We start from the raw sequence: 12,689 nt of genomic DNA, 5'->3' as shown, positions 1-12,689 counted from the left end.
GGGGGAGGGGGGGGGGGGGGGGGGGGGGGGGGGACAGGAAACAGGCTCAGGCCCAACACAGTCACAGCTGTGTGACTGCTCAGGACCATTCTTTCTAGGCCTCGGTTGCCATCTCTGATACTGGGATGTCTAAGGATCCTATGACTCTGCAAGGAAGCAGAATTGCCATTTCTATTGGAGGCTGAGGCAGGAAGGTGGATTCATGCTGCTGGCCAGTGACCAGGTATGCTCCAGAAAAGTCTAGCTATGAGAAGCCAGACTGTGAACTCCCTCAGAGCAAGATGTCTCTACCTTTGGGTGTTTGCCCAGGCAAAAAGCCTGGCACCTAAATCTTTGTTTAGCTGAACAACAGGGTTCTGGAATGAGGGTTTCTTTTGTATGGAGGGAGGGGTTGTTTTGTTTTAGCTCTGGGCTCTCAGATCGCACCGTGAGAGGCACCATCTTGGCTCATGACTGTGAGCACCTCAGCCAGTGGGGCTGTGAACTCTGCCTTCTTAAGGATTTAAAATAATTTAGAATTCTTTCTATTCAGAGGGAGTTGGGACCATGAGATGGTATGAAAGCCAGGTGACAAGAGTGATGGTTCCTTGGATCTGTGGGGCATTAATCATCTCCTGTTAGAACCACCTCCATCTCCTGTCTGGGTGGGGAGGTGAGATAGGAAGCCAGGAGTGGGGAGAGAGGACTTCCTGGCTGAACTGGCAAATGGGGAAGGAAGGGTACGGATGTGAGAAGGCAAAGGAGGTAGAGAAGAGGGTGGGGGGAGAGAAACAAAGGAAAAAGATTGATTGTAGCAATGGATTTTTTCTCCTGGGAATTTTTAAAGGCAAACAACCCCCTAAAACAAAAACCCTGATACCCCAAATATCTTCCCCTTCTTTTTCATAACAAGAGCTGGTGAGTTAGTGCACAGTGTATTGAACAGGGCACCCAACAACCCATTTTGGGATCAATAAAAAGTTTAAGAGACTAACCATCCATGTAGAGGACCCTTCTGGGCTTCAGAATTAGGCAGCCCTAAAAAACAAAGCAAAAACAACAAAAACAAGAACAACAATTAGGTAGCCCTAAGGCAAACACCTCCACCAGTACCAGCGCTCAGCAGGAATAAATATATCCTCAGTTGGTTAACTCCTGTGTAACCTATGAGTTACCAGTTGGCAGAGGACTTGGTAGGAAAGAGGGTATTACATACGGGCCCCCTTAATTGCTCCACCTGGTAGAAAATCCTGCCTGCCTCTCAAGGCTGCCAGGAGGAAGAAGCTTCCCCAGTAAGCCCTCATGTCACACCAAAGAAAGTTTGGGATGGCTGTGGAATAAGCAAGGCTCCTTTTTCTCGAGGGACATCCTACCCTTCTTGCCCTGCCCACTGTGAGGTGGGTAGAAGGACTGTGTCCTGGCATCTGTGGAAGCTGCTGAGTCAGCTGTACAGCCACACGGATTGGAGGAAGAAGCCCCTCCCCTCGCAATGATTCAATAGGGACTATTTCACTGCCCCAAGGCCTGGCCAGGAGGAAGTACACACACACACACACACACACACACACACACACACACACACATACACACACACACACAAGTGCTCAGAACTGAGCTCAGGTAGCCCAGCCTTGCAAGCCCAGAGCCCAGGGCACAGAAGCCTGAGGAGAGGGGTACATTCCAGTCTCTCAGTGATTTGAACATGGTGATTGTGTAGGGGAAGGGCCCCCACAGCTCTCTGGATCCCAGTGCTGGTGATCCACTCCGGGGGCCTACCCAAAGGAACTTTACGCTTCAGTCTTTTTCTGAGTCTCTGGTCTTTGCCACCTGTGTATGTGTTGGGATAAGCTCATTACTTTTCATATTAGCATAAGGAAAGCTAATTGGAATGGTGGATCAACTGCAAAATAAATGGTGTGATGCATTTACAAAGGAATGAATTATCTTTTGTTTGGAATTGTTCTGCCTGCTCTACTTTCATTAGCAAAGCTTATGGTGAGCTAAGTGTGAACTAAATTTGTTGTTTCATAATGGAATAGTATGCAGGAAGGGCCAGAAAATGCAATAGACAATAGGCATAAATAAGGTTCAAGGAGGAAGAGGTCATTTTAGGCAGATGTGTCCAGAAAAGATTTCAGATTTGAGCATTGAACTAGGCTTTGAGCCTGGGGTGATATTCTCTGACATACTTTGTAAGGGATCCTATTTCATTATATAATTTTACTATAATTTCTTTAACCAATTCTCTATTGTTGAACAATACCAGTTTATTTACTGGCTTTTGGTAAACAACACTATAATGAACATCTTAAAAAAAATTTTTTTTATTACTCATTTATTTTTGAGAGAGAGAGAGAGAGAAAGAGAGAGAGAGAGAGAGAGAGCATAAGCTGGGGAGGGGGAGAGAGAGAGGGAGACACAGAATCTGAAACAGGCTCCAGGCTCTGAGCTGTCAGCAGAGGGCCTGACATGGGTCTCGGACTCAAGAACCATGAGATCATGACCTGAGCTGAAGTCAGACACTTAACGGACTGAGCCACCCAGGCACCCTAATGAACATCCTTATATACACATTTCTATGAATTTAATTTTTTTAAAGGATTGGGTGTTTTTCTTGAAAGGGAGTTGATGAGTCAAGATTATGCACAAATGTTTTAAATCATCATTTCCTTTTTTGATTACTAAATTAATACACACTCACTATAAAATATTCAAACACAACAGAAGAGTATGGTTTTGAAAAATGTAAGTCTTCTGTAGTCCCATGTCCCAGAGATATTTTCTGATAACAGTTGGTATATATTTTTCTAGCTTTTTTCAATGAGACACTGACATGTTGTAACAGACACACCTCCAAAGACTGACTTTCCATCACACTTAGAATGGACTCCAGAGCCTGGACCTGGGTCCAGGTGGGCTGTGTGGCCCCATGTTCTACCACTCTCTCCCCTTACTTGTCCCAGCTGCACAAGTCTCCTGGCTGTTTCTAGAGCCACCTAAATATGCTACTATGACAGGTCTCGTGGTGGCCAAGCTTCTGACTGGAATGTCCTTTCCTCAAATATTCACAAGATTCCTGCCCTCTATTCAGGTTTCTGCTCAACTGTCACTATTTCTGAAGGGCCTTCCCTGACCACCTACCTAAAATAGCACATTTCATAACACTATTTCTTTTTTTTCTTTCTTTCTTCTTCTTCTTCTTCTTCTTCTTCTTCTTCTTCTTCTTCTTCTTCTTCTTCTTCTTCTTCTTCTTCTTCTCCTCCTCCTCCTCCTCCTCCTCCTCCTCCTCCTCTTCCTCTCTTCCTCCTCCTCCTTCTCTTTCTTTGTAGGATCCATGCCCAACATGGGACTTGAATTCATGATCCTGAGATCAAGAGTCACATATTCTACCGAATGAGCCAGCCAGGTGCCCCAATGCTATTTCTTCATAACACTTATCATCACTTAACATTTCATATATGTATGATTGGTTTATTGTCTGTTTTGAAAGCTCTGTAAATGCAAAGACATTGTCTTGGTCTTTGTACACCCCCAGCACCTGGAGTAGACACTGGCACGTAGTAGATGCTTGATCTATGCATGTTGAATAATTGAATAAGATGAAACGAAAGTATATTTATCATTCTAAAACCTGCTTTTTTACTTAACAGTATATCAAGGACATCTTTTCATGTCAGTATATAAATCTTTTTAGTCTTACTAAGGCTCTACAGCAGGACTGGAATTTATTTGCCCAATTCTCTCTTGATGGGCATTTGTGTTGCTTCCAATTTTTCAATATTATGGACAGTGTTACATTACACATCCTTGAGTATATATCCTTGCATGCTTTTAATGTTTTATATCCTTTATCTGAGGTGATGAAAAAACCCTGCAGGCATGAATGTCTAGCATAATGTTGGAAATGCAGACTTGGTGCTCAGAAATATCCAGGCTGTGGGTAGATTTGAGACTTCTTCATGCAGACCTGATCATTGAAGTCATAGGAATCAATGATAAAGAAGGAAATTGAGCAAAGCTCAGAGACATGAATCTTAAACAGTGTCTGCATTTAGAAGGCAGAAGGAGAGGGCAAGAAATTATTCATTCTTTTGACAAATATGTGTTGACTGGTACTTTCTAAAAGTGGGGAATACAACATGACATGAGTGACATAGACCTTGTCACTACCTTCCTGTTGCTTAGAGTCCAGTGGTGATGGGAGAAGGGCACAGGAAACAACAAAAGAAATTAAAAAATCATACTACGATGGATAGGATAGGATGGCACTGAAACACAGACTAGAGATTTTAAGGAAAGTGTTCTGGAAGTAACATTTAAGCTGAGACTAGAGTAGGTAGCAGTTAGTTAGTTAGGTGAAGGGGTATGCTCCTGAGTGGGGAAGTGTTTCAGGCTAGCAGTAGAGCACTTCTGAGGTCTAGGGGGTATGAGGGGGCATGGCACACCCAGGCACTGGGAGAGAAAGTCTGTGTGGCAGGAGAGTTGAGACTGAAGAGGATAGTAGGAAAAGATGGGATGGAGAGGTAGGCAGGAGTTCTCTGGGTCATGTTAAAGGGGTCTGCTTCTATTTTAAAGGCAATGAGGAATTTTAAGCAGGGAGGTCTTATGATCATAGTTATATTAGAAAATGACTCTGGCTCCTCTTTCCGCCATCTTTGAACCCGTGGAGGCCTGCTGGGAACAGGACTTCTGAAACGACAAATATGTCTGGAAGGTTGTGGTCCAAAGCCATTTTTGCTGGCTATAAACGGGGTCTCAGGAACCAGAGGGAGCACACAGCTCTTCTTAAAATTGAAGGTGTTTATGCCCGAGATGAAACTGAGTTCTATCTAGGCAAGAGATGTGCTTATGTGTACAAAGCAAAGAACAACACAGTGACTCCTGGTGGCAAACCGAATAAAACCAGAGTAATCTGGGGAAAAGTAACTCGTGCTCATGGAAACAGTGGCATGGTTCATGCAAAATTCCGAAGCAACCTTCCTGCTAAAGCCATTGGCCACAGAATCCGTGTGATGCTGTACCCCTCAAGGATTTAAACTAACTGAAAAGTAAATAAATAAAGGTGTAGATTTGTTCTCTTGTAAAAAAAAAAAAAAAAAAGAAAATGACTCTGGCTCACACTGCAGTCAATGGATTGAAGATGGGGTGGGGTGAGGAAATGATCAAGACTGGAGGGACTTGTTGGGAATAAAAAGGGTGGGGATGTTGGCCTAAACTAAAACAATGGTGTTGGGCATGAAGAGCAGTGAATGGATTCCAGAGGCACCTGAGTATTAGAAGGTATAATTGATAGGACTTGGTTATAAATTATATTAGGAGGAGAAGGAAAGTGAAGAATCAACAATGGTGAACAAAGATGATGAGCACTTTGTGGCTTGTGTAACTGAGATAGGAGGAGGAGCTGGTCTGGAGGTGGGCTGAGGATGGAAATTTTAGTTTTGGAGATACTGAATGTGAGGTGTATGTGGAATAGCCAAGCAGACCAAGTAGACAAAAGAGAGATATCTGGGCTAGAGGCTAACTTATATGTCTTCAGTATCCAGATGGAATTGACACCATTGTTAAATCCATGAGAGCAGGCACTTGTATATCTTCAGGGCTTAGATCAGTGCCTGACTTACAGTGGGTGTTCAATAAATACTTGTGGGGATACCTGGGTGGCTCAGTTGGTTGAGTGTCTGACTCTTGGTTTTGGCTCAGGTCATAATCCCAGGGTCATGGGATGAGCTGAGTGTGGAGACTGCTTAAGATTTTCTCTCTCTCCCTCTCTGCCCTTCTTTCTTGTGTGTACACTCTCTGTCTCTCAAATAAATAAAATTAAAAATTATTTTATTTTATTTTTTTAATAGTTTATTTTTTTATTTTTGAGACAGAGAGAGACAGAGCATGAGTGGGAGAGGGGCAGAGAGAGAGGAAGACACAGAATCTGAAACAGGCTCCAGGCTCTGAGCTGTGCACAGAGCCTGATGTGGGGCTTGAACCCATGAACCATGAGATCTGACCTGAGCTGAAGTCAGATGCTTAACCAACTGAGCCACCCAGGCGCCCCAAAATAACTTTAAAATAAATAGTTGTGGAGTGAAGGAATAGGTGAGACCACTCAGGGAAAGTGAGAAAAGAAGGAAGCTTAGGACAGAATCCAAAGGAGAGACTTGTCCATGGTGCAGAGAGGAAGCCATCATGGGAAGGGGATGCAGGAGGAGGAAGTGGTGAACAATGTCAATGCTATCAAGAATAAGTCAAGGGGCCACAAAGGTCCAAGGGATTTTCACAACAAAGAGATAATTGGTAACCTTGGTGAGGTTGTTTTACTGACACGCTGGTAACAAAAGTCTCATTTTAGAGGACTGAGGAGTGACCAGAAAGGATGTAAGAGAAGACAGTGGGCGCACACAACTCTTTTAGAAAGTTTCACTATAAACTATGTATAAGAGGAAGTGAAAATAAGGCTATTTTTAAATAAAGAAATGAAGACAATGTTTTTGTGATGTTGAGAAAGAACAGCAGAGAAGAGATTTAAGATTCAAGAACAAGTGAAGCTAATTGTTAGAGAGAGGTCCCTGAGAAGGTGGGAAAGATGGGATTTCCTTCAAGTTGGAGAAACTGCTGCAACTGGGTCAAGGAAGAGACAAATGTTTCATTTTGACCAGAAAAATGATGGTTTTTCAGATTTGCAGGTGGGAAGTTGGGGGTATTTGTCTGATGGCTTCTCATCTCTTTTGAGGCCACCAAACAAGGGCAGGAATGTCTATAAAGGAAGGAGAAACAGTCACAGAGAGAGGACCACCAAGGAGACAGAGAAAGTCACCAGAGCACAGCATCACATAGAGGAGAACCTGAAGAGAGATGAAGCACTGAGTCTGGTAGATTGGAATTCGTAATTGAGAAGTTCTGGAAACTGATGATAGAAGGTGGACCCTCCACTACAAGGATTAAAGAAATGAGTAGACATGGGAGAAGGGAAGGCAGCAGTTATATGTGACCAGAGAGAATCCTGGAAGGGGAAGACAGGAGTGGAATGAGTACTAAAGCTCATTTGAATTTAATTCAAGATTTAAAGATTTTTTAAAGTTTATTTATTTTTGAAGGAGAGAGAGCATGAGCATGAGTGGGGGAGAGGCAGAGAAGGGGAGGGAGGAGAGGGAGAGAGAAAGAATACCGAGCAGGCTCAGCATGGAGCCCAATGGTGGCTCGAACTCACGAGCCGTGAGATCATGACCTGGTATGACCTGGTAAGCCATCCAGGTATTCCTGAGTTTAATTCGATATTAAAAAGAACACACACACACACACACACACACACACACACAAACGGAAGTTTGAAGACAGGGCAGGAGCCACTGGTGAAGGAGGGTTTGAAATGTTGGAGAAAGGACAGAGAAGCCAGACTGAGATGAAATCAAAAGTTTGGCAGAGGAGTTAGTCCTCAAAATGTGGAGAAATCCTTCTCTTTTGTGACAGAAAAGAACCTGGAGAGGATTGGTACACCGGCAGAGAAGCATACTGAAGTGGAAACATGTTGTTGTGATTTATAATAAGAAATATGTATTTGGAGTTCATCCTGCTTCCTGGCATGGATTTCCAAAAACCCTTGTAATTTCCTAAGTGATAAGAAAACTAAGAGCATCATCTGTTCTGATGAGGCAATTCTGGGTGGTCTCCTGGGTGGGGGCTGGTCACCAAAAAGACCAAGCCCTCATTCGAAGCTTAGATTTTTGGCCCTATCCCTTGTCCTCTAGAGGGGGGAGACAGGCTAGAAACAGAGTTAATGATTGATCATGCCTATGTGAGGAAGCCTCCATAAAATCCCAATAGTATGGAGTTTGAAGAGCTTCCAGGCTGGCCAACACGTCCATGCCAGGAGGGTGACACATCCCAACTCCACAGAGACGGAAGCTCCTGCCCTCAGGACCCTCTCAGGTATTGTGCTAAGTATCTCTTCATCTGGATGTTCATCTGTCTCCTTTAATAACATGGTAAATGTAAGTAAGCATTTCTCTGAGTTCTATAAGCCACTCTAGCAAATTAATCAAACCTGAAGAAGGGGTCTTTGGAAGCTCTGATTCATAGTGGTCACTAAGAAGCACAAATTTTAACTGGCCTCTCAGGGAAGAGGGCAGTCTTATGGGACTGAGCCCTGACCAGATGTTATCTCCACGTAGTTAGTGTCAGAATTGAATTAAATTATAGGATATTCAGCTGGTATCCAAGACTTGCTTGTTATTGTGGGGAAAAAACTCCACACATTTGGTGACCAGAAGTGTCAGATGTGAAATATTCTGTGTAAAGTAGACTCACAGGGAAGAAAGACATAGTAGGGAAGAATTGGGTTTTTCCTTTTATGCCTACCTAACTCAGTGAAATCCCGAAGTCCTAGTAGGTGTGTGTGTGTGTGTGTGTGTGTGTGTGTGTGTGTGTGTGTGTGTGTATGTGTGTATAAACCAGTTCTTTTTTTTTTTTAATATTTTTTTATTTATTTCTAGGAGAGAGAGAGACAGCGTGAGCAGGGGAGGGTCAGAGAGAGAAGGAGACACAGACTCTGAAACAGGCTCCAGGCTCTGAGCTGGCAGTCAGCACAGAGCCCGACGCGGGGCCCGAACCCACGAACCGCGAGATCATGACCCAAGCGAAAGTCGGACGCCCAACCGACTAAGCCACCCAGGCGCCCCGTGTATAAACCAGTTCTAAAGTGTATAAGAAAGCAAAGCATCTAGAATAACCAAAATAGTATTGGAAAAGAAGAACAAAATGAGGGAACTCAAGCTATGTGTGTTCAAACTTACTCTAAAGCTACAGTAATTGAGGTGCTAGGGTATTGGGGTAAGGATAGTTATATACATCAAAACTGAAAGATGGTCTAGAAAAAGACCTATATTTTAATGGCTACATAATTTTGACAGCATGGCCAACTCATTTCTATGGTACAATGAGAGGTTTTTCAACTGATGATGCTGGAACAGTTGGATTTCCATACTAAAAACACGAACTTTGGAGGCACCTGGGTGGCTCAGTCAGCTAGGTGTCCAACTTCGGCTCAGGTCATGATCTCACAGCTCATGGGTTCTAGCCCTGTGTTGGGCTCTGTGCTGACAGCTCAGGGCCTGGAGCCTGTTTCAGATTCTGTGTCCCCCTCCCCTCTCCCTCTCTGCCCCTCCCTCACTTGTACTCTGTCTCTCTCTCTCTCAAAAATAAACATTAAAGAAAAAGAGAACATGAACTTTGACCAGCACTTCACATCATTCACAAACATTAATCTGAGAGAAATCATAGACCTAAATGTAAAAGATAAACTATAAAGCTTCTAGAAGGATAAATAGGAGAATATCTTCGTAATCTCTGAGTAGTCAAAGGTGTTTTGGGACAGCTTACCGAAAACAATAGCTATCAAAGAAAAATATCAATGTATAAGATCACAACAAAATTACAAATTTATGCACCCTTGAGAAAAAAAAATAAAGCATTTCTGCAGCTTAATATAAGAGCAGTAACCCAATTAAAGAGGATGGGCAGACACTTCATACAAGATATACAAATGGCCGGTAAGCATGTTAAAAAGGGCTCACTGTCACTAGTCAGCCAGGAAATACAAATTAAAACAAATATACACCACTAGAATGGCTAAAAATAAAATACAATACCAAATGTTGATGAGGATGTGGAGCAACTGGAACACTCATACGCTATTTTGGAAAACAGTTTGGCAGTTAGTTTCTCATAGAGAAGCGCATGCACATACTGTGAACCAGCAATTAAATTTCTAGGCTTTGTCCACAAAAATACTTATAGAAGAATGTTCTGGGCTCTGCTGCCTAATTAGCTGAGTGGCCTTAAGCCTGCTACTTTACTATTCCATACCTCTTTCCTCTAATGTAAAATAGGGTTAATATCAGTGTGGTGAATAATCTGAAGCGGAAATCATAATGCCATGTACATAGCATCCTTCTGAGAAAAGTAGCACCAATAGTCTTTTCCCAGTGTGGCTTGTGCAGCATTCTTTGCTGGTGGCCCACCTTGACTCCATTGGGTCCAGAAGACAAGATGAGGTCTGGGGCACAAGCTGGACACAAACACACAATGAAGGTCTTGGCTGGGCCAGAACTGAAGTTGGATTTGTCTGGCAAAAGGAGTATGGGTCCCTCAGTTCCCCACTTCCTCTGAGGACCTGTTTCTACCAAAGAATTCCAAGGGAAAGAAAGCTTGAGCAGCATTTGCATTTGGGATTCAGTAGAAAGTCTGAGAGCTTTCCACTCTATGGGAGACGTTAGGGTCCCTGAGAAAGCGTTTAACATAAATGAAGAAAGACCCAAACCCAACCATGGGAAGGGGAGGTGTCCATGTGACCTTATAGTGAGCAAGCCTGTATTTGAGAGAAGGAAAGTATCAGTGTTGTGATGGACTCTTTAGCTTCCCATCAAGACAGTGACTCAATTCTCCTTGCCAGAGATAGTGTTAAGAATAGGCATGTACCCAATTCTGGCCAGTGAGGTATGAATGGAATTCTACAGGGCACTTTTGGAAAGTTTTTGTGCTTCTAAGAAGCAGATACAGGAAGAGTGTCTTTTTCTTCCTCTAGCTATTATTGTATCTGGTGAAGATATCTTATTACCGCAAAGGGAATCAGCTGGAGGACAAAGCCAACATCTTGAGGACAGAAAAAGCAGAAAGTTAAAGACAACTTGGGTCCCTACTACTTTGAGCCTCTCATTGGACTACACCTGGAGCCCACAACTTCTGCAATTCCCTTCAGTGAAATAATGTATTTCCTTATATATTTGAATCTGGGTTTTCTATTACTTGCGGCTAATGCCTCCTAACCAACAGTCCAAGAATTGGACTGGAATTCTTATATTAGCTGAGGAGAGCTTAGCACTAATAAGATTTGAGTATTAAGAAGATGTAACTGGTATCTTCACAGACTGGTGGCACCAGTACCCTGGGGTCATTCATGCTTCTATACGTGTCAAGTGTGACTCTTACTACACAACCCAGCTGAGCTAGGAATATTTTATTCCTCTGCTTTTTTCCCTTTAATCAAAATAAATCTGACTCTGAACTCCCAGTCCTGTTCAGTGAGTAGAAATTTATTTAGTCATTCTGGGAGCTCAATCCCTTGAAAATTGTGCCTAATTGGACAACAGTGTAGAGGCATCTCACTCATCTGCTGAGAGTCCATACTTTGGTGCCTCAGGTCTCATCCACTTTGGTGATTTTAGTGTTTCTGAGTCATACTTTAGGGCCCAGGGATCTTTGTTGAGGTTGGAAACCCAATGCTTAAGGCCTTGTATCCCCTGAGATCTGGCCCTTAACCAAGGCTCTGATGGGCTCTGTTCTTGTAATCAGAGTTGTTTTCTAACTCTGGACTCTGAGCACACTTCTTTCTCTTTTCTGGTCCTTCAAAGCTCTCCTGCTTCCACCCTCCTTCTCCCTCAGGGTGTCTGCATCATCTCATAAATGAGCCAGGGCTTTTTACCAAACAGAAGATCTATTAGCTTCAAGCAGCTTCTGCTTTCAGTCCTGCAAGAATTCCTAAGGCAAGAAAAAACAAAAAGCCTGACTAACAGTGCCTGCTTGTAAAGAGAAGGCAATGGAAAAATACAGCAAATTTATTAATATGGCAATTATCTTGTCACAGGTACCTCAGAGGTGACAGAGGAGAACTCAGCCCAATAGAGGGCTGGCTCCATGCTGAGTGGCAGCCAGCCAACCAGTGAGAGTGGCACAAAGAGAAAGAAGGTGGATCCTGAGCACTGCTGGGGAAACTCTCCTGGTAACTTGCAAAACCTGCCTCACAGTCTGGAATTGAAAGCCTGGCAACCAAGTGCTTCTTCCCAGCTGCCACTTTTGTACCTTGTCCCTGGGTGTTCTTGAAAATACATTTTCATTCCCACAGTGTTCTCTCTGTCTTTGCCTTGTGGTCACATGGAGCTATAATAAATGCTAACCTATGAGGGAGTGGAAAGGATCCAATGGGATAATGTACATGAAAGGTCTTTGAACTGTTCAACAGTTAGGGAGGCCCCAGCATCTCGTCCAGGGCTGGAGCCACTCCTGGTCTTCCCCAGCCTCCTTGGTGAAGGTTACCTTTGTTAAGGCCGTGGTGGTCCCCATAAGCAGGTATCTGCCATGGCCCTCCAGGTGGCCATGAGACTCCTGAGCTTCTGGACTTGCCCCCAGGTAAACAAGGGCAGCAGAAGTACATGCTGGATTTAGACAGTATATTCCCACCTAGCCGAAAGGACCTTTGAGACCATTAAGGGCAACTCCCTAATTTTATAGATAAGAGCCCTGAGGTTAGAAGGCCAGGGGACTTGGCTAAGGTCAGGTGAAGACATAAAAGGACAACATCAGGGTGTGGGCTCTTTGTTCCCAGTCTTCCCTTGTCATCCTAATCTCCCAATCCATTTTTTACCCCTTGATCCTGACTGTCCCCTCGGTGCCTTGAATGATTGACCTACACTATCTCGTGGCTGCCTTTGCGGGCAGCACACCTCCTATAGAAGGCTCTCTCTGGGATTTGGGGCTGCAAGATGATTAATCCAAGGAGAAGAAAGGTATGTAGAGCCCACAGGACTCAGAGCATTTTTAGAAGGAAATGGGACTGTGGATCACTCAGAAGACAGCCCTGGGCATTTCTTAGTTTACAGGTATCTTCTGGGCATGCTCACAGGTGACTTTCAAACCAGAAGCATTTCAGCCTGAAGATGACCTTC

General features: G+C 43.7%; 1 long non-coding RNA gene and 1 pseudogene across 1 annotated transcript; both read left to right on the top strand.

The window, feature by feature from the left end:
• Nucleotides 1–103: 103 nt before the first annotated feature.
• Nucleotides 104–11,870, top strand: LOC144233982 (uncharacterized). Its single transcript, XR_013335823.1, has 2 exons — nucleotides 104–223; nucleotides 11,612–11,870. It is a non-coding gene; the product is annotated as an uncharacterized LOC144233982 (long non-coding RNA).
• On the top strand, nucleotides 4,651–5,046 carry LOC144233981 (large ribosomal subunit protein eL33 pseudogene; annotated as a pseudogene).
• Nucleotides 11,871–12,689: the final 819 nt, after the last annotated feature.

Source organism: Crocuta crocuta, unplaced genomic scaffold (genome assembly GCF_008692635.1).
Source record: "Crocuta crocuta isolate KB4526 unplaced genomic scaffold, BGI_CrCroc_1.0 scaffold55, whole genome shotgun sequence".
Lineage (NCBI taxonomy): Eukaryota > Metazoa > Chordata > Mammalia > Carnivora > Hyaenidae > Crocuta > Crocuta crocuta.
The sequence above is the reverse complement of the archived record's forward strand: the minus strand, read 5'-3'. Positions and strand labels throughout refer to the sequence as shown.